The 18,904-nt window shown below is 42.4% G+C and overlaps 1 long non-coding RNA gene across 1 annotated transcript; it reads right to left on the bottom strand.

Annotated features, from left to right (window-relative positions):
* Positions 1 to 1,317: 1,317 nt before the first annotated feature.
* On the bottom strand, positions 1,318 to 7,621 carry LOC125723247 (uncharacterized). The gene is made up of 3 exons (XR_007386828.1): positions 7,498 to 7,621; positions 7,086 to 7,177; positions 1,318 to 1,872 (listed from the first exon to the last, which is right to left on the bottom strand). It is a non-coding gene; the product is annotated as an uncharacterized LOC125723247 (long non-coding RNA).
* Positions 7,622 to 18,904: the final 11,283 nt, after the last annotated feature.

The following is an 18,904-nucleotide window of genomic DNA, read 5'->3' as shown; positions in this document are numbered from 1 at the left end:
CTATTTGCTGTTAAGATGATTAATATGTTTCACTGTGTAACGGTCTTATCTGAAGTGAAAAATAACTATTTTGAGCTATTTACCTCACTAGAACGTCATTTTGTACAAAATCGTCTGCTAAACGAAATAAATGTAATTGTAAATAAACGCGGACGCTGTGGTGAAGAATAGTATAATAATTCTTTCATCTTCTAACTGCTTGTCCTGGAATGCGACGAAATTATTCATTGTTTAATATTGTTTACTTTTGTGCAATTACGTAATATTAGATTTAATTAAATGCTTGTTTGCAGCCTCAAGTCAGGTAGTGTACTGCAGGCCTGTGTGTATGAAGTATGCTAAATTAGTTTTGTGTCATTTGTTTTGTGAGATCTTGTTTGGTCTAATTATTGTTTAAATACACTTAGACGTAATTGTCCCCCTTGGGGAAATTGTTATCCACGCACTGGAAAATAAAAATAAAAGAACATTGCATTTTACACCCGTCATTATGCAACAGAGACTATAGCACAAATATACATTAACACAAGAAAAACAGAAGATACCATACCAGGTTTTTACCACAGCCAGTCCTTTTGCACCTCATGCTCCTGTAACGGCACCCAGAGGGCAGTATAGTGAAATGGCAGTTCAGTAGGTGTATGGTGTCCGTGTTACTGTGATTACAACGTGTTTGATGGCCCTACAGTTCAGCTCTGAGATGTTGAGTGTGAGGAGACCTATTATCTTGGTAGCAGTGTTGGTTATGCGTGTTAGTTTGGTATGGTTTGTGACAGAGTATGTTAAAGAAACAGGTGGAACAGTAAAACAAGAATAGGTTGGATAATACTTTGGATAATACTAATACTATATTTGTAAAATACTCTGGTACGACAGTAAGATAAGACGGGGTCCTGTAAGTTTCCGGATAACTGATTCATTTGATGGCTCCTTTTTCGATTGTCCTTAAAATGCTTGTCGAAACTGAGTTTATTAAATTATTTTTTATCTACATTATGCTGAACTGACAAATAAATGTAGCACCCTGTGTGTTCTGTATTTACCAGCTAAGGAATGCACCTCCAGCATACATGCTTGTACTGGCCCACTGTCGGTAGGTGTGAGTTTACTGTGGGCCAGTGTGGGCAAGTGATCACATGCACAGTATCACACACAGAACATAAGAAATTTACAGACGAGAGGAGGCCATTCGACTCATCAAGCTAAGTTGGGGAGAACTTTTTTTTTTGTGACCAAATTTTTATTAGAGATTTTTTTTTTTAACACAGAACAAAATGGAACAAAACAGAACATACTCCACCCCCACCCCACCCCCAATACACCCTGAGACAGCAGCTCAATTTAAAGAAACAGAAGACCAACAAAGGTCATCGGCACACCCAGCCACGGAGAGCACAGCTAAAAACTGAGGAGAAAAGAAATAAAGCACTTATATCACTGAAAAATGTGAGAATTAGGAAAGTAAAAATCAAAACAAAAAACAAGGAATACGGCCTCAGGACATGACCTGCAACCAATCCTTGACCAGCTGCACGTCATGGACCCAGCTCTGGATTGTAGAACCAGACGAGTTGTTAATCCGGGCTGCAGAGAGTTCCAGCAGAAGCAGATCAAGAAAGGTGGACTTCCAAACCAAGGGAATGGCACGATCAGGAGACTTCCAACGAGAGGCTAATAACAACTTGGCCGCTAAGGAGGCAGACATCAGAAGCCTCTGCTGGAAGAGAGAGAAGAGAAGTCCAGGAGAAGAAGGACCACGGGAGACAGGGGGATGGGAGAGGAAAGAACTGAAGAGAGAGATCTGGCCACGTAATCCCAAAGAGCAGCCACTGGAGGACAGTCCCAGAACATATGGAGAAAGGTACCAGGGACCTGAAGTGGACAAAGATGACACAAGGGGTCAGGCTCTAAGCTCATGAGATGGCGTTTCCTGAGAGTGGGGTATAATCTGTGAACAAACTTAAATTGTGTTTGCTGGTGATTGGGATTTTTAGAAAAGTTTTTAATATTATGAAAAATAACGCTCCAAGATAAGACGGGGGTGGGAGAGAGCTCCCCCTGCCAGACAAAAATTATGGGGAGAGGTTTATGAGAGGATTTGCGGAGGAGGGAATAGAGACTGGACACGGGCTTAGAAACAGGAGAAAGGGACAGAGCAAATCTGCACAGCGGGTGAAGCGGAAGAGGTGAGGAAAAGGAGATATTACAGGCCCTAAGCATGGACCTCAGCTGGAGGTAGAAAAAATATGAAGAAAAGGGAAGATTAAACGTGACCTTAAGAGACTGGAACGATTTGAGACCCGAGCTATCAAAAATGTCACCCAGGGTGGAGATACCTGACTGAGACCACGGCGAGGAAGAGATGGGGCGGCCTCCAATGTTCAGGTCAGGATTGTGGAGCAACGGAACACTGGGGTGCCATTTTGGGAAGGGGCCCAACAATTTCTCAACCCTTCTCCATGTGCGAAGGGCCTGACAGATAATTGGACCGACGGAGGCAGAGATGGATTTGAATTTAACAGGGAGGAAAGGAAGCGAGGCTAGACAATGGGGGAGAACATATTCTGCTTCGATAGGAAGCCAGGCAGGGGGATGCTGGGGAGGACTGATCCAGCTCCAAACTGGCCTTAGAGTAAAAGCAAGGTGGTAAATTTCGAAGTCCGGTAGAGAGACGCCCCCATCCAACTGGTCACGGATTAGGGTAGAGTGTCTGACGGAGGGTCTCTTGCCATTCCAAAGAAAAGTAGTAATAGTAGACTTAACAGAGGCCCAGTACCCAGGTGGAGGGGAGAGGGGAAGCATGGAACTCATAAAATTAATTCTAGGGAGCACGTTCATCTTAATAACAGCCAGCCTAGCCCGAAATGAGAGGGGAAGAGAAGACCACGAGGAGATTGAGACTTTAATGCCCTCGAGAGTGCGGCGGAAGCCAGCAGCTGTGAGCTCTGCAACTGATGGATAAATGTCCAACCCCAGGTATCTGAAAGACCCTGCCTGAGGAATAGAAGGAGGAAGTGAAGAGGAGCGGTAGGCAGGATTCAACGGAAGGAGAGAGGATTTTGCCCAGTTAATCCTATAGCCAGACAGGGATTCATATGTTTGAAACAGGTTAAGGACATGAGGGAGATCCACAGGAGCATTGCCGAGGTAAAGAAGCAGATCATCAGCATATAAAGAAACAGTCTGAGGGACACCTTTCACTAGGATGGGGGAAATAACATCTGAGTGACGGAGAGTGGCAGCCAGAGGCGCCAACGACAGATTAAAGAGTAGGGGGGAGAGGGGACAGCCCTGCCTGGCCTTGGGGAGAACTTTAATAGCTCAGAGTTGTTAAAATCTTATCTAGCTCTGATTTAAAGGACCCCAGTGTTTTAGCTTGTGCTACACTAGCAGAAAGACTATTCCATACTCTAACTACACACTGTGTAAAGAAGTGCTTTTCTCAAACTCATTTTAACATGTTCTCCTGCTCCACCTATGGCCATGAGTTCTAGTTTTTTAACTAATATTGAAGTGTGCCTGAATCATGTCCCCTTTAGTCTCCTTTGCTCGAGGCTAAACAGATTCAGTTCAGCTAACCTCTCCTCAAAAGACATTCCTCTAAGACCAGGAACACAGAGTGATCCCACCACTGGGCCCTTGAGCAAGGCCCTTAACCCCAACTGCTGCAGGGGCTGGCGGGCCTTGCTATTTCCTCTGCATCAGTTTCATGAGGGGGCCTCCTGGGATGCTTTCCAGCTGTCCTGAAGGAGGTCCAACATATGCTGAGCCTCACTGGCTGCTTTTCCTTCACACACTGCTTAAATTCCTTTAAAATCATCCATCCATCCATTTTCCAAACCGCTTATCCTACTGGGTCGCAGGGGGTCCGGAGCCTATCCCAGAAGCAATGGGCATGAGGCAGGGAACAACCCAGGATGGGGGGGCCATCCCATCACAGGCCACACTCACACACCATTCACTCACACATGCACACCTACGGGCAATTTAGCAACTCCAATTAGCCTCAGCATGTTTTTGGACTGCGGGGGGAAACCGGAGTACCTGGAGGAAACCCCACGACGACATGGGGAGAACATGCGAACCCAGGTCCCAGAGGTGTGAGGCAACAGTACTAACCACTGCACCACCATGCCACCCCCCCCTTTAAAATCATTTCCACTAGATTTACAGTAAGTGGCCAGGTCATGTGATGCGACACTTTCACTCTCCTTTGTAGGTGGCTTCGTGTGTCTAAACTTTTGACTGGTATTTGTTTACTAAAGACTGGGATGGGGGAAGGAACAGAAGGAGCAGACTGTAAATGACAGGGATCCACTGGTGCCCTTGAGGGGATTGATTTATTATGTATTAATTATGTTGTAATGTGGTTGTGTGTTTATTGTTATGTTTAATAAACAGAATTTTATTTGGTATTCATTCCACATGATCAGTTTTGTATTAAATTTTCAATATGTTTCTTTTAACCTGGCTGTGAACAAAAGTATTTCAAAACATATGGCTCTTAATTTGTTACTGCTACTTTCAGCAAGGGCAATTATTCTGCACATTCATCGGTAGTAATGTTGTGGTATACTGCAGGTATAGGATTTTGCTACAGTATTTCTTAAAGACCCACAGAGCACACCCATAGGGACACTGGAGCACTGTGTCTCCACAGATTTCCCCCAGCACGCCTTAACTGTGCCCACAGTATGCCCAGTGTGCCCACAGTATGAGCATGGCCTGCTCTGGAGCTCTGGAAGGTCACTGCGGGCAGCCCACTAGGGCCATCCAGCAGGCCTGAAATATGGCGCCCATGTCGGCCCCACAGATATTTCAGGGTCTGCAGGGCCACTCAACTCAGTGTGGGCAGCCCACTGGGACCCTGCATTTGGCCCCAGTAATGGGGCCCACAGTGGGCTGTCAGCTGTGGTCCCAAAGGGGCATGTTTGCTGGGCACTTCATAACACCACAACATTTCCCTACAGTGTATTGCCATCTGGTTTCTCACAAATGTATGTGCTGGCTCCGGAGTATTTGTTTAACAAGTCTACCGACTGGGCAATCACAAGAATGTAAATGATCCTATACATACTGGCACCAGTGAACAAAGATCAAGGAGCATTGCTGCTTTCTAGATAAGGGCTAAGTATGGAAACACTAAGCCATCCTAGATGAATTGACTTTTACAACACACCACATACAGCCTGTAAATAATTGTTTTTCAAAATAGAACACTGACCTGCCAGGGTTTCTGTAGGTTTCAACAAGTTAAACTGAAGACTTTTTAAGACCATTATGAATGCAGTTTAAAACCTGTTTCATGTCCATACTGGCAAGAGTACAAAGGGTACATTATTTTTGTGTACATACACAAGTCAATTGGTAAATTAGGCACGATAAGACATTATTATTACTGCATAAACTGTTGGTAAAGTACATTGAACACTATAATAATATAATTACTTCACTCAATTAAATGAAAGGAATTCTGACGTTTGACTAATTCTCAAGAGATATGTCAATGGTAAAATATCTGTCAAGGGATTACAAATGAAAATCATGCTTTTCATACTCATCAAATGATGAAGGAACGATGAAAAAACATAGGGTACTATTTCACATTTTTCAAAGAAAAAATATTGTATTATGTACTGTTTCTGTATATAACCTGTAATAAGAACAATTTATTTGTTTAAAAATATCTTAGCCTATTGTGGGTACTCACCGACCCACAACCTGTACTCATTTGGTGCACAGTTTGAAACTTATGAACCATTTCTGGAATTTTACAACTTTTTTTAACAGAAACCATAATTATCAAATCTGCGAATCTATCAAACCGAAATAAACAAACAACTTTCATACTGAGATTTATACAATTAAAATTCTTCAAGAACTGGAGTTAATTCACATTAATGATTTAAAAATGACTCTTTTAAATGTATTTGATCTGTCCTCATTACACCTAGAATTAAAACATACACCATTTAATATCATACATATGTCATGCGTATTTAATATATTTATCTTTTTAAACTATGTAATTAATAAATACTTCTTAATACTGCTTATAACATCCATTTACATATTGCATTTAACTATATTACAAGAAATTAATTTTCCATTTTATTTAGTGCATGTTTATTTCAAGTATTGTACGCTATAACAGTTAATAAAAATGCAGAGTTAATACAAAGGTATTAAACATACACTACATTTCCAAAAATACCAACTTCAACATATAAACGGTAGTTGATAGCAAACAGAAATTGTTTCTAGAGACACTCAAGGGATTACAGTACAATGTTTTAGCCTAAATGAATATTTTGTGTATTTATTATTTTTAACAGCAGTTAACAACAAACATCTTTTATTTCCTATCTAAAGCTCTTAATGAATGGTCTGTGTCAGACTATGCATGCCAGAATTTTTCTGTGAGTCTCAGCCTGTGTGTATATGTGTGTCTGGATTATATTACATTGTGGGAACCAAATGCCCTCCACAATATGATAAAAACCAGTTATTTTGACAATGTGGGAAGTTTTCAGGTCCATTTGTTCCTCTTCAACATATGCAAACTACTTTAACAGTAGAAGATCAGAAGGTGAGAGGAACAAACGTCAAAGTCATCAACGTCCTTAGGAAAATACACATTTTACCATGATTAAGTCACTAATGCTGGTAAAGTTACCTGGGGAACCCAGTAAGAGGAAGAGGTGCAGCAAGCAGGCCTATGACTTGTGTCAGTAATATTCAAGGCTTTTCTTAACACATGGTTGTCTGGGAGATTTATTTCAAAGGTAACAGATTATGAACTGGATCAATACAGTAAGTAACGTTTATAAGATAGTTATTGGTAATCTGAGTACCACTTTATCCCAGTTTTGCATCTCCAACTAATATCCATGTCTTTGGGCATTGGAAAGCACAGGGGAAAGCCAGGTGGAACACCAGCACTGAGTGGCATGCGTGCTAACCACTACACCACCCATAAGAGACCACTACACCACCCATAAGAGTAGCACTATCCATAAACGTTAACGATATGCTAGTAAAAGATGAAGACAGTAAGTTTTATTGAGGAAAGATTTTATACCCACCAAGTAGTCGGTACTGAGGATACTGCTGTCTTCATCAAGGTACACACTCGGGCTCTGCTGTACACAGTTCGTTTGACATTCATGTCTTCAGTCTAGCAAGTAAAATATAGAGAAAAAATACATGTATAGAGTGATCTGATTAGTCCAGCTACAGCTTGATTATACTTTGTATTGTTTTCTTCTATATTTAAATCAGTGTGATTAATTGTGTGATTATCTGCCCTGCATACCCTCCTTTACCACGGAACATCACTAAACTTATCTGGGGTATAAACAGCGACTGCAGAGGCACCATCATTATCCAAGTAAACTCAGCATTCACCTGAATACACACAGAGTTGGACTACTGAATAGGAAATGATCAGCTCAATGGAAAATAATTTATAGTGTCCAAATATAACACTTGCTTCACCTGCTTAAAAAGTGCTGACCATCTATTCTGGAATTCTTCAAACACTGGCACGTCTTTCACCATCTCTTGGCATTTCTCATGGCTTTTGCCCTCTCAAAGTACAATTCCGCAGCATAAAAAGAACGTGGCACCACAAAAACATCAGCCCACGAAAGCACCTTGACTCAAGGGATACACACAATTTACCATTGTCACCACTGTCGGTGGATTAATCAGCATTTCTTGAGGCACTCTCACTGAAAGAACTTTCTATAGAACAGATTATATTAGGTGTGCAGAAGCTGCTGCCAGTGCCACTGCTTCCAGTACCACTGCTGCCAGTGCTGGCACTAACTGAAAACACTAGATTGTCATTGGAAGTAAGCTCATTAGGAGAAAAAGCACCTTGAGTACTTTTGTTTTCAATATCAGCAAAGGACAAAAGGCTCACAATTTCATTACCAAAGTTAGCCTCTTGGTACTGAAGGTGTAATTGTTCATATATCCATCCATCCATTTTCCAAACCGCTTATCCTACAGGGTTGCGGGGGGTCCGGAGCCTATCCCAGAAGCAATGGGCACGAGGCAGGGAACAACCCAGGATGGGGGGCCAGCCCATCGCAGGGCACACTCACACACCATGCACTCACACATGCACACCTACGGGCAATTTAGCAACTCCAATTAGCCTCAGCATGTTTTTGGACTGTGGGGGGAAACCGGAGTACCCGGAGGAAACCCCACGACGACATGGGGAGAACATGCAAACTCCACACACATGTGACCCAGGCGGAGACTCGAACCCGGGTCCCAGAGGTGTGAGGCAACAGTGCTAACCACTGCACCACCATGCCGCCCCTATATATATATATATTGCCCGTAGGTGTGCATGTGTGAGTGCATGGTGTGTGAGTGTGCCCTGCGATGGGCTGGCCCCCCATCCTGGGTTGTTCCCTGCCTCGTGCCCATTGTTTCCGGGATAGGCTCCGGACCCCCCGCGACCCAATACGATAAGCGGTTTGGAAAATGGATGGATGGATGGATATATATATGTATATATATATATGTATATATATATATATGTATGTATGTATATATATATATATATATATATATATATATATATATATATATATGTATGTATATATATATATATATATATATATATATATATATAAATTATTTTTTTTTCCTCTTATGAAATAAAAACTGAAATAAATGTCCTACACTTAAATAATTATGTACCTTTTGAAAAACAACCCTTCTCCTTGACTCAGTGAGGTAGCAGTAAGGAATGATAAATGGTATTTTCTTTATCATCATGATATAAACATGCACGTCAAACACATTGCAAAAGGCTGGTTGAAATGCGGTGAATGAGAAAAATCTATTTACACATGCATTCACACTCAGCATGTGGACATTTGATTTATCAGATGGAGTGGTTGTGAAATCTCCAACATACAATTTCCTTCCTCCTGTGATGTCGATCAGCTGTTTGGCCGATGACACAATCGTGACGATGCAATCGGGAGTTTCAAGTTACCCTTTATGTTTCAAATTCACCCTTAACGCTGTGCAAGATATTTTTTAAAAGGTGTGTTAGGCTTACATGATATGAGGAAAAGCTGCGATGCATATCAGGTAGTCTGGCAGGGGATAAATGTCCATAATCTCTTCCAATCTGATTAGTGCGATTTCTCTGCCAGGTGAGGAACACAGCTCATAAGCACCAAAATGGTCCAAATACCATACACTCGAAACTTTAGTGATAAAATTCAGCTTTTCTTCCACAATACGTTGTGTAACGTTTGCAAATTCAGGAACGCCCACAACAGATCCACGAATAACTCATTCTTAAACTATAGCTAATGACTCTGTACGTCAGTCTTTGCAACCCAGACTTTAACACTTGGATGGTGGTCTTAGCTGTAGAAAACTGGCAAGTGTTCTACTGAAAAACTTTCAAGAAACCCCAGTTATAAGCTGTGACACATTGGACAATGCCCTTAATAAACAATCCCACCTCCATGATATAAATACCTCGTTTCTGTAAAACAAAACGTGTCACGGGAGCGAGACATGGTTCAGGCAAGAAAAAAAAAGGTGGTGATCCATTAGCGGCTCAGACACAAAGGGGGTTTATTATAGAACTGAAAATACTGGGAACATTACAAACAAAACAGACCACGAGGGGTCAAAACTAGACAAGGGAAAGAATATAACAGAACAAAAAGTGATCTACAAAGTGAAACTGGTTACACAGAGAAAACAGGGAAGCAGACATCAATAGGACACAGCAAATCAGACTAGCTGTCACGCCTCCCGGGCGTGGTTAATTGAAGAGCAGCCAGTTAGGCTCCGCACGGGAGCGCTATAAGCGGAAAGTGCGCGATCTCTCATTGCGAAGTATTTCCCTATGTCCCATAGCAATACCAAGCGCTTTCTTGTCTCGTGCCATCCCCTGATTCCTCGCCTGGTCCGTCTGCCTGTTGTGTGCTCCTCACCCTGTCTGCCTTCCTTCCCCAGACCCAATCCCGCTCCTGAGTCTCCCGTCCTGCCTGCCCTGCTTGCCCCTGGACTTTGCGTCTCCCCTTCCTTGTGTCTCTGTGTCTCATGCCTGCTTGTAGGACTGACTACCCTGGCTATCGACCCCAGCTTTCGCCCACGACCACGATTCACATCTCGCCCCTTCAAACTCTTCTGCTTGTTCGATAATAAAGATCATTCTGTCCCGCAATTCTGGGTCCGTGCTTCTCTTTGGGGGATCGCCTTCCAATAGCACACAGCAAGGAACAAAGTCAACAAATCACTAGAGAACAAAGCAGGGCAAGCGCTTAACAGTGAACTGGGGCATACAAGGAACAGGTGTAAGACATAATCAATTAACCAATCAATGGAAGACAACGAACAACAGCAGAGGACAATCAACAATGACTGGCAAAACAGGCAACAGATGAAACTAATAATTAAATCAAGGAACTCATAAACTAGGAAACAGAATCCAAACACTAGGGAAATAACAAAGACAGTTAAAACAAAACCAATGGTACAAAAATCTACTAAATACAAACTCCACACACATGGAGCCCTGATAGAGACTTGATTCCTTGTCCCAGAAGTGTGAGGCAACAGCACTAACCACTGCATCACCATGCCTCCCTCATAAGGGTTTCAAAGTTTCTTAAATGAAGAAAACATTGCCAGCTGAACTGGTGTAGAATCTGGTTTAGAAGAATGTCCTCTGAAAATATGAAATAAAAAAGTCCACAATGCCCATGTTTCAGTCAATAATGTATCAGTAACTCATATCTCTTATATATCTCTTGATATATATCTATATCATACCTCCCCCTTGCTGTGTAAATCAAAATGAAACAAACCTTAAAGACACGAAGCAATCAAACACATTTAACCATTTAAAGTTCTCAAATGATCCAGTCCTGCAGCAATTCTGCAATTGGTCTCCAGACTATATAAAGGTTCAACATTATGTTGATGTTTCCTGAAGAAATAAACTAGTCTTATATTGTTTGGAAGAGCTAAATTATCAGATATTATGAAGTTTCAATTTAGCTTGGGCAATAACAGTGACACAACGTTGTTAAACGCTCGACTGAAGGAAATGTCTCAGGGACAGCTATAGATAGTACCCACAAAAACAAGATCTGTACAAAATACATATGTGAAATGTGAATTAATTTATTGCAATGATGAAAACGGTATTTATAATGGTATTAAATATGCGTCATGGTATCTGTGTGGTTAAACATTCATTCATGCTGTCCCTTTCTCTAAATATGGGCTGCAAAATAGTTGTGAGTCATTATACTGTAGTGGGAGTGCCCATTGCATGGCAGTGTCTTCATCTCCTCCAGGAGGATCTTTCACACTTTCTCTTCGAGTGACCCAGGGGGTGCCTCCCTTACTGAGCACACTAGAAGGTGCCAACACCCGACCACCGAATCACTGCCAGGCCGGGAGACTTAAAGTGGGACCCTCTAGGCCTTGTCATGAGTCCTGCTCTGTGGGCCCCTGCCTCAGCCTGAGATCTATGCTTACCCAGTTCTAGGTCTCGGTGCAGCTACCAATGTCAGCTGGGGCCCATGGGAGGGGAGACAGGGACACACTCTCCATGACGACTGGCCAGACTCCCATTCACCCGACACAGCCTGCAGAGGTCACAGGACCCACAGTGCACTCCTGCTCCGGCCCTGCTGTCCCCTCAGCATCCTTCGGTCCTGTGGTCCGGCTGAGGCCTGCTGTGCCCTGCCTCGCTGATGATCAAGCCCAGGATGGTCCATGTTCCATGTTCAACACCCAGCTACCCAGGGTCTAGGAAACTCCCTGGACATTCCACGCTCCCTCCGGTCACACCTCGGTCCCTGTCCCAATACCCTGTCCTGCCTCTGTTTTGCTTGGGCCTGTGGCCCGCTCCTATGTTTCTGTCCCTGTCTCCTTTGTCCTTCTACCTTTTCACCCTGTCCTAGAGGGGGTTTTGTTGGTTATTCCTTGCTGTTCCTTTGGTCCCTGGCTTCGCCTTCGTCTGTTCCATGCCTCTAGTCATGCCATGTGTCTAGTCCATGTCCTTGTTTTCTGGTCTTGTTTGGTGTCTGTCCTATGTACTCTACCGGTCCAGCCGTTGTCCATCCTGTCTGTCCCATCCTGGTTGTGGTGGTGTCTCCCATCTCCCAAATGCATGCTTTGGGGGGGGGGGGGCTCTGCCGTAACCTGTCCTGTCCATCCCCCCCAGTATGACCAGCAGGAGTTGCTGCTGGTCCCCCCAGATCCTTCCTAGTTCTCCACAGTTGTGTCTTACTTGTTATCCCCAATCCTATTGTATAACCATCCACACCTGCATCATGTCAGCCCCTTGTTGGTCAAGCCAACCAGTCTCGTCTTCCCCAGTCTGGTCATTTATGTCAGTCCTCCTGTTGCCTGTGCCCTTCCCAGTTCTAGTATGTGCATGTATTTGTATGATTTTTGTGGGGGCAAAGAGCCCATTGGCTGAAGGGTCCACTGTCAGATTGCAAGAATGTCTGAATTCCATGCTGTCAGTATATGTTCTAGATTTCATTAGTTCAGTTAGATGAATAGGGGCCTCATCCTTTCGGGCCCTGAATTTATGGGATATGACACTTTTTCATTTTATGGTGGATTAAGTTAATGTTTTAGGTAAATTGTGCTGCTAGATTAAGAGGACATAGCTAACTGTTAGCCATCCAGCATCAGGCAATTGTTGTAACAGTGAGGACAAAGTTGTTAAAGGGGGAAGAAAAAGCCAGGGAAGAGTGTAATCAAATGTTCATCAATCAAATCAGTTAATATAGATAATGGCCATGTATTTTTTTCAAACTAGTGTTGTTTTGTTTCTTCGTCATTTGTGTTAAGATTTTGCAACTGGATATTTCACTGTTTATTAGATAACTTTGTCTCATGAACACTTGTCACCAATGACATCCCCCTTTTTTATAAATTAAAGATAAACACAGCAGGATGTTAAGCATAGCTTGAATTGCTCAAGACTTCTAGTGTCCATGCTTAACTTATTCTTACTTTTACTTTAAAAGAAAAATGCTAATATACGTGTATCTTCTTGCAATATATCAAATAATATACACATAAACAAAACATAAATAGGAGCATCAGCATTCAGGCATACATACATAAACATAGTGCATTAATTAATATATACAGTACAGTATTTCTCTTCTACAGGGTGATCCACCTTCACTCTTTACAAATCAATGATTTGCCTTGGTTTAACTGTGGAACTGGATTGTGTTGTGAAAGGTAGGTCTGTAGATGTTTGTAGCTGGTTTTTCAACGGCTCTATTTAGCTTATTGTTCTTCTGAACTTGCCTCATGTCTGATGGTTGTTGTTGTTGTGGTTCAGATGTGCTTGGTTTCTCGCGCGTCTTCAGATGATATTGGTGATTACTGCAAAGTCTCTCTCTCTCTCTCTCTCTCTCTCTCTCTCTCTCTCTCTCTCTCTCTCTCTCTCTCTCTCTCCTGTGCAGATCAGGTAAGATTTTAGAACAGGTGTTGTCTTCCATTGGCTCTCTTCTTTTTGGGAGTTCTTCCTGGACTAAGTGCAGGCAGTGGTTGTATACTCCTATCATAATACAGGCTCTGTCTTCTCTGGCATTTCACTCTGCTGATGTGAAGTGCTGCTACCTGTGGCAACAAAACTGGGTAATTATTATTATCTTTCTGCCAAATGCATACTTATGAAAGCGATTACAGCCGAGTAGCTCAACAAACAGGTTTTTCAATTTGTGCTGTAAGTTTGTTGATGCATAGGTGACTGGTTTGCCTTCTTGTCGGAGGACTGCACCCACGTGTACAACCCCATCCATCCATCCATTTTCCAAACCGCTTATCCTACTGGGTCGCGGGGGGTCTGGAGCCTATCCTGGAAGCAATGGGCGCGAGGCAGGGAACAACCCAGGATGGGGGGCCAACCCATTGCAGGGCACACTCACACACCATTCACTCACACATGCACACCTACGGGCAATTTAGCAACTCCAATTAGCCTCAGCATGTTTTTGGACTGTGGGGGGAAACCGGAGTACCCCATATCCAAAAATGTAAAATGTAAATCAAAACAGAATGCAATGATTAATAAATCATATAAACCCTTATTTAACTGAAAATAGAACAAAGACATATCAAGTGTTGTAGCAGAAATTTTTTTGTTTTATGACAAATATATGCTCAATTTGAATTTGATGTCAGCAACACACAATCCGTTGGGACGGGCCATTTTTACCACTGTGTAGCATCGCCTCTTCTTTGTTGATCTCTAATAGACCAGTTGCTGGAGTTTTGAAAGTGAAATGTATATAGGATTTCAACTGATCAACAGTTCCAGGTCTCCATTGTCATATGTTACATTTCATGATGCGTCAACTGTTTTCAATGGGTGGCAGTTCTGGATGGCAGGCAGGCCAATCAAGCACACAGACCCATGTGCTATGGACCCATCCAGTTATACAGTGGGGCAAAAAAGTATTTGGTCAGCCACCGATTGTGCAAGTTCTCCCACTGAAAATGATGGCAGAGGTCAGTAATTTTCATCATAGGTACACTTCAACTGTGAGAGACAGAATGTGAAAAAAAAATCCATGAATTCACATGGTAGGATTTTTAAAGAATTTATTTGTAAATTAGGGTGGAAAATAAGTATTTGGTCAATAACAAAAATTCAACTCAATACTTTGTAACATAACCTTTGTTGGCAATAACAGAGGTCAAACGATTACTATAGGTCTTTACCAGGTTTGCACACACAGTAGCTCGTATTTTGGCCCATTCCTCCATGCAGATCTTCTCGAGAGCAGTGATGTTTTGGGGCTGTCGCCGAGCAACACGGACTTTCAACTCCCTCCACAGATTTTCTATGGGGTTGAGGTCTGGAGACTGGCTAGGCCACTCCAGGACTTTCAAATGCTTCTTACGGAGCCACTCCTTTGTTGCCCGGGCAGTGTGTTTGGGATCATTGTCATGTTGGAAGACCCAGCCACGTTTCATCTTCAAAGCTCTCACTGATGGAAGGAGGTTTTGGCTCAAGATCTCACGATACATGGCCCCATTCATTCTTTCCTTAACACGGATCAGTCGTCCTGTCCCCTTAGCAGAAAAACAGCCCCAAAGCATGATGTTTCCCCCCCCATGCTTCACAGTAGGTATGGTGTTCTTGGGATGCAACTCAGTATTCTTCTTCCTCCAAACACGACGAGTTGAGTTTAGACCAAAAAGTTCTACTTTGGTTTCATCACATAGTGTTCTGATTCTTGATTGGTCCCCATATGTCTTCTTAGTTGTAGTTTTAATGTTAGTTGTTGTTTTATCTGTTTTGTTTGTTTGTTTATGATTGTCCCTCCTTTGTCCTGCCCCATCACAAGTTTGGTTACTTATGGTTAAGGTTATGGCTGGTTATAGTCACTGTTGGGATTAGGTTTTTTCCTATAGGAATTAATAAATGGCCCCCACAAAGATGGGGGAGGGGGCAACTTGAGAGAAGAAGCAGTTTTTCATTCTGGAAGTACTTACTCAGACACACCTTTATCTTCTTCCAGAAGGTTAAGCAAGAGATTTTTATTCCAGCTCAGACTAAGAACCTACACAAAATGAAATTTTCTCTACATAAACAAATGTGGAGGCAGTGATCACAGATGAACCATTTCTCAGGGCAAATATAGGGCCTTTAGGAGAAGTAGGATTGCTGGATAATTCAGAGATACTATTGTGTATAACTTTGCAAACATTCCATCTCTAAGGGTAGACAAAGTGCTACTCCTTGTCCTGCCAGGGAGAAACTAGCTAGGGTTCAGAATAAACAAACTCCAGATCTTACTGGCTAAGGCTGGGAAGGATGGGGAGTAGCAGAGATGAACACTAAGAGAGGCAATTTATGGCAAATGGAGCTTTTGCATTTTAGCTGTGTTAATTAACATTGCTCAGCCCTCTGTTTAGTGTAAGAAGTTAGACCTAAAGATGGTGGCGACATCTGTAGTGATTTTTCCAGCAGTCTTTATCACCTTCTGCAGAGTTTGCTGGTTGACCTTTGTACAGTTAGTTAACGGTACTGACAATGATTATGACAGCACTCTCTCAGTGGCGCAATGTTAGAAGTTTACCAGGAGCTTCTGCAAGAGGTTTGTTTTCTTACGTTTTCTCAGATAAAAGTGGTGCTGTTGACCTTTCGCAATCACTGCAGTGGTGTTGATGCTCCAAGACAACTCATCAGTGACTATCAGGCTCAAAAACATGAAGATGGAGACTCTCTCCACTGCCTCGCTGTTTCAGTAACAGAGTGTGGTTGTGTTGTCCCAATTTACAAAATTCACAATCACTTCCTTAGTCTTTCTGATGTTCAGAGCAAGCTTGCGAATATTACACCATTCAACCACCTTCTGCATCTCATTCATACATGACTCATCATTGTTTGATATAAATCCAAGATTTGTGGTATTGTCTGCTAACTTCAATAAGCCATGTGTGTAAAGGGCATAGAGTAAAGGGCTATGCACACATCCTTTTGGAATACTGGTCTTGGGGTCAAAGGAGATGAAACATGCTTGCCGTGTCCGACAGACTGTGTACAGTTTGATAAGAAGTCTGGTATCCAACTGCATAGTGAAATATTAAGTCCTAGGTCCTATAATTTATGAATGAGCTTATTGGGTTGGGTTCTAAAAGCAGAAATGTAGTTGATGAAAAGTACTCTTCAATGTGTGTTCTTATGCTCTAAGTATTCCAATGTTGTGTGAAAAACTATGGCTATTGAACCTTTTGTTGATCTGCTCTCCCTGTAGGCAAACTGATATTGAGAAAGAGGCTGACACAATGCTTTTGATGTGCTTCACAACCAATCTCTCTAGACATTTGGCTGGTGAGGAAGTGAGTGCTACAGGCCTATAATTGGTCAGTTATGTGGCACGACCCATCACACCATCTGGTCTGGCTGCTTTCCTGGGGTTGATGGTTCAAAAGCAGGATGTGACTTCTTGAAGGCCGAGGATGACGGCATCCTCAGTTGAAAGGAGGGGTTTTGTTACTTCATCACTGTTTCTATCAAGCTGTGTGTAGAAGATATTCAGTTTGTAGGCTAAGGTAACAGCTATTCGCAGGGTTGTCCCTTTATAGTCTGTAATACCCCTAATTCCTTTCCACACATGTCAAGGAATGGTTGCGTTATTGAAGTGGGTTTCAATCTGCTATTTGTTTTAGCTTTACAGCCTCCATGTGCTTCTTTAGGTCTGACCTGGTTGTTCTGTATGCTCCTGGATCTCCTGTTCTGTAAGCTGAAGCCTGAGGTTTAAGACGATTACATGCTTCTGGTGTCATCCACGGCTTCTGGTTCGGAAATGCACGACTCAGTTTCCTGCTGGTGAAATTATCTACGCAGCAATTGATGTAGTCTATAACTGCAGTCGTGTATTTCTCTATGGCAGTCTTTAAGCCCTCTTGTGTGCTCTGTTACAATCTGTGAGCTGAAAACAATCCTGGAACCAAACTGTAAGAGTCTTGGTTAAGGGTAAAGCAGTCCCGATTCTTTAGACGCACCCACACGCTACGTTGAGGTGGAATTTTGGAAGAATAGCCTTAAGACCAGCTTGATTAAAATCACGTGCCTCAATAAAAACACTATCAGGTTCAACAGAGAGATTTTTATTGATGTTGTGCAGCTGTACTAATGATAGCTTATCATTAGCCGTACTAATGATAGCGTCAATGTAAATGACAGTGAATTCCCTAGGAAGTAAAAAAAGTCTGCACTTAGGCAGCAGAAATTCCAGGTCTGGCAGCCCTGTCTGATGATGGGAGTATTTGAGCATCAGGAATTGTTGATGTAGCTGCACTGGCTACTGCCGGTCTTCTTACCAGAGTCCGCTATCCTGTCAGCTAGCTAAGTTATACTGTAAATGCCGTGTCCTTCTAGCTGGATAACTATATCCAGAGTGGAGCAGTCTAACCACGACTGTCAGAATCATGCTAAAGCAGATGACTAAATGCTTCTGTTTTGAGAGTCAGTCTGATTTCATCCATGTTTTTCCTAGTCAATCAGACATACGTGAGAAAAATTGTAGGAAGTGAAAGCTTGAAGGCGTCAGCTTTTAGACAGGCCCAAATGCTGGCCTGCTTGAAGGCACTAGCTTTTCACCCAGCCTGAAAACCAACTAGCTTCTGGGAAATGGTCGCAAAATGCAATTAATTTGCATTAATTAATAAGGTTGCAGTCTGCAGTCTACAACAGGGCTGCTGTCTACAAAAGACTTGGGCAGAAGCTCATGAATGGAATGCTCTTGTTGATTACTTTGTGAGCTTCCCTTTGTTCACAATCAAATATTAAATAGGGCTACTACCCTTCTCCTGCTCCCATATTTCAGTTTTGTAACCGCAGATCCATGTGCCACGAAGAGTACACAAATCATCATTAAGCTGTTGAGAATGACCCTTAGGCCCGACTGCCCCAAGGCCACAGCACCCCCCCAGCACTGTGACTGTCAAGGGGAGCACGGAAATTTTGAATTACAATGAGCCTTGTACACATGGCAAATTATTATAACGTTATCTGTTTTTATTAATTACATGTGTTTCTCCACATAAACAACAGTTGAACAGCAAAAAAAAAGTTGCATTTCTTGTTTTCTCACTCCCACAACTAAAACAAAATTGTAAATACATACATCAAAATTGTAAATACATCATCCCTAATGCATTTTTATTATGCATGATCTTTTATGAATTATTCATCCATTTTCCAAGTACTTATTCAGGTCGCCGGGAGGTCGGTCCATGACAGGGAATGAAGACAATCCTGGAGAGGGTGCCAGTCCTTTGCATGGTACAAAGATGCTTACAATCATATAATGAGCAAATTAGAGATGCCATTCCAACCTGTGCTTTCTGTATGTGG

This window comes from Brienomyrus brachyistius, unplaced genomic scaffold (genome assembly GCF_023856365.1).
Source record: "Brienomyrus brachyistius isolate T26 unplaced genomic scaffold, BBRACH_0.4 scaffold46, whole genome shotgun sequence".
Classification (NCBI taxonomy): Eukaryota; Metazoa; Chordata; class Actinopteri; order Osteoglossiformes; family Mormyridae; genus Brienomyrus; species Brienomyrus brachyistius.
Note: the sequence above shows the minus strand (reverse complement) of the source record. Positions and strands in the feature narration are given on the sequence as shown.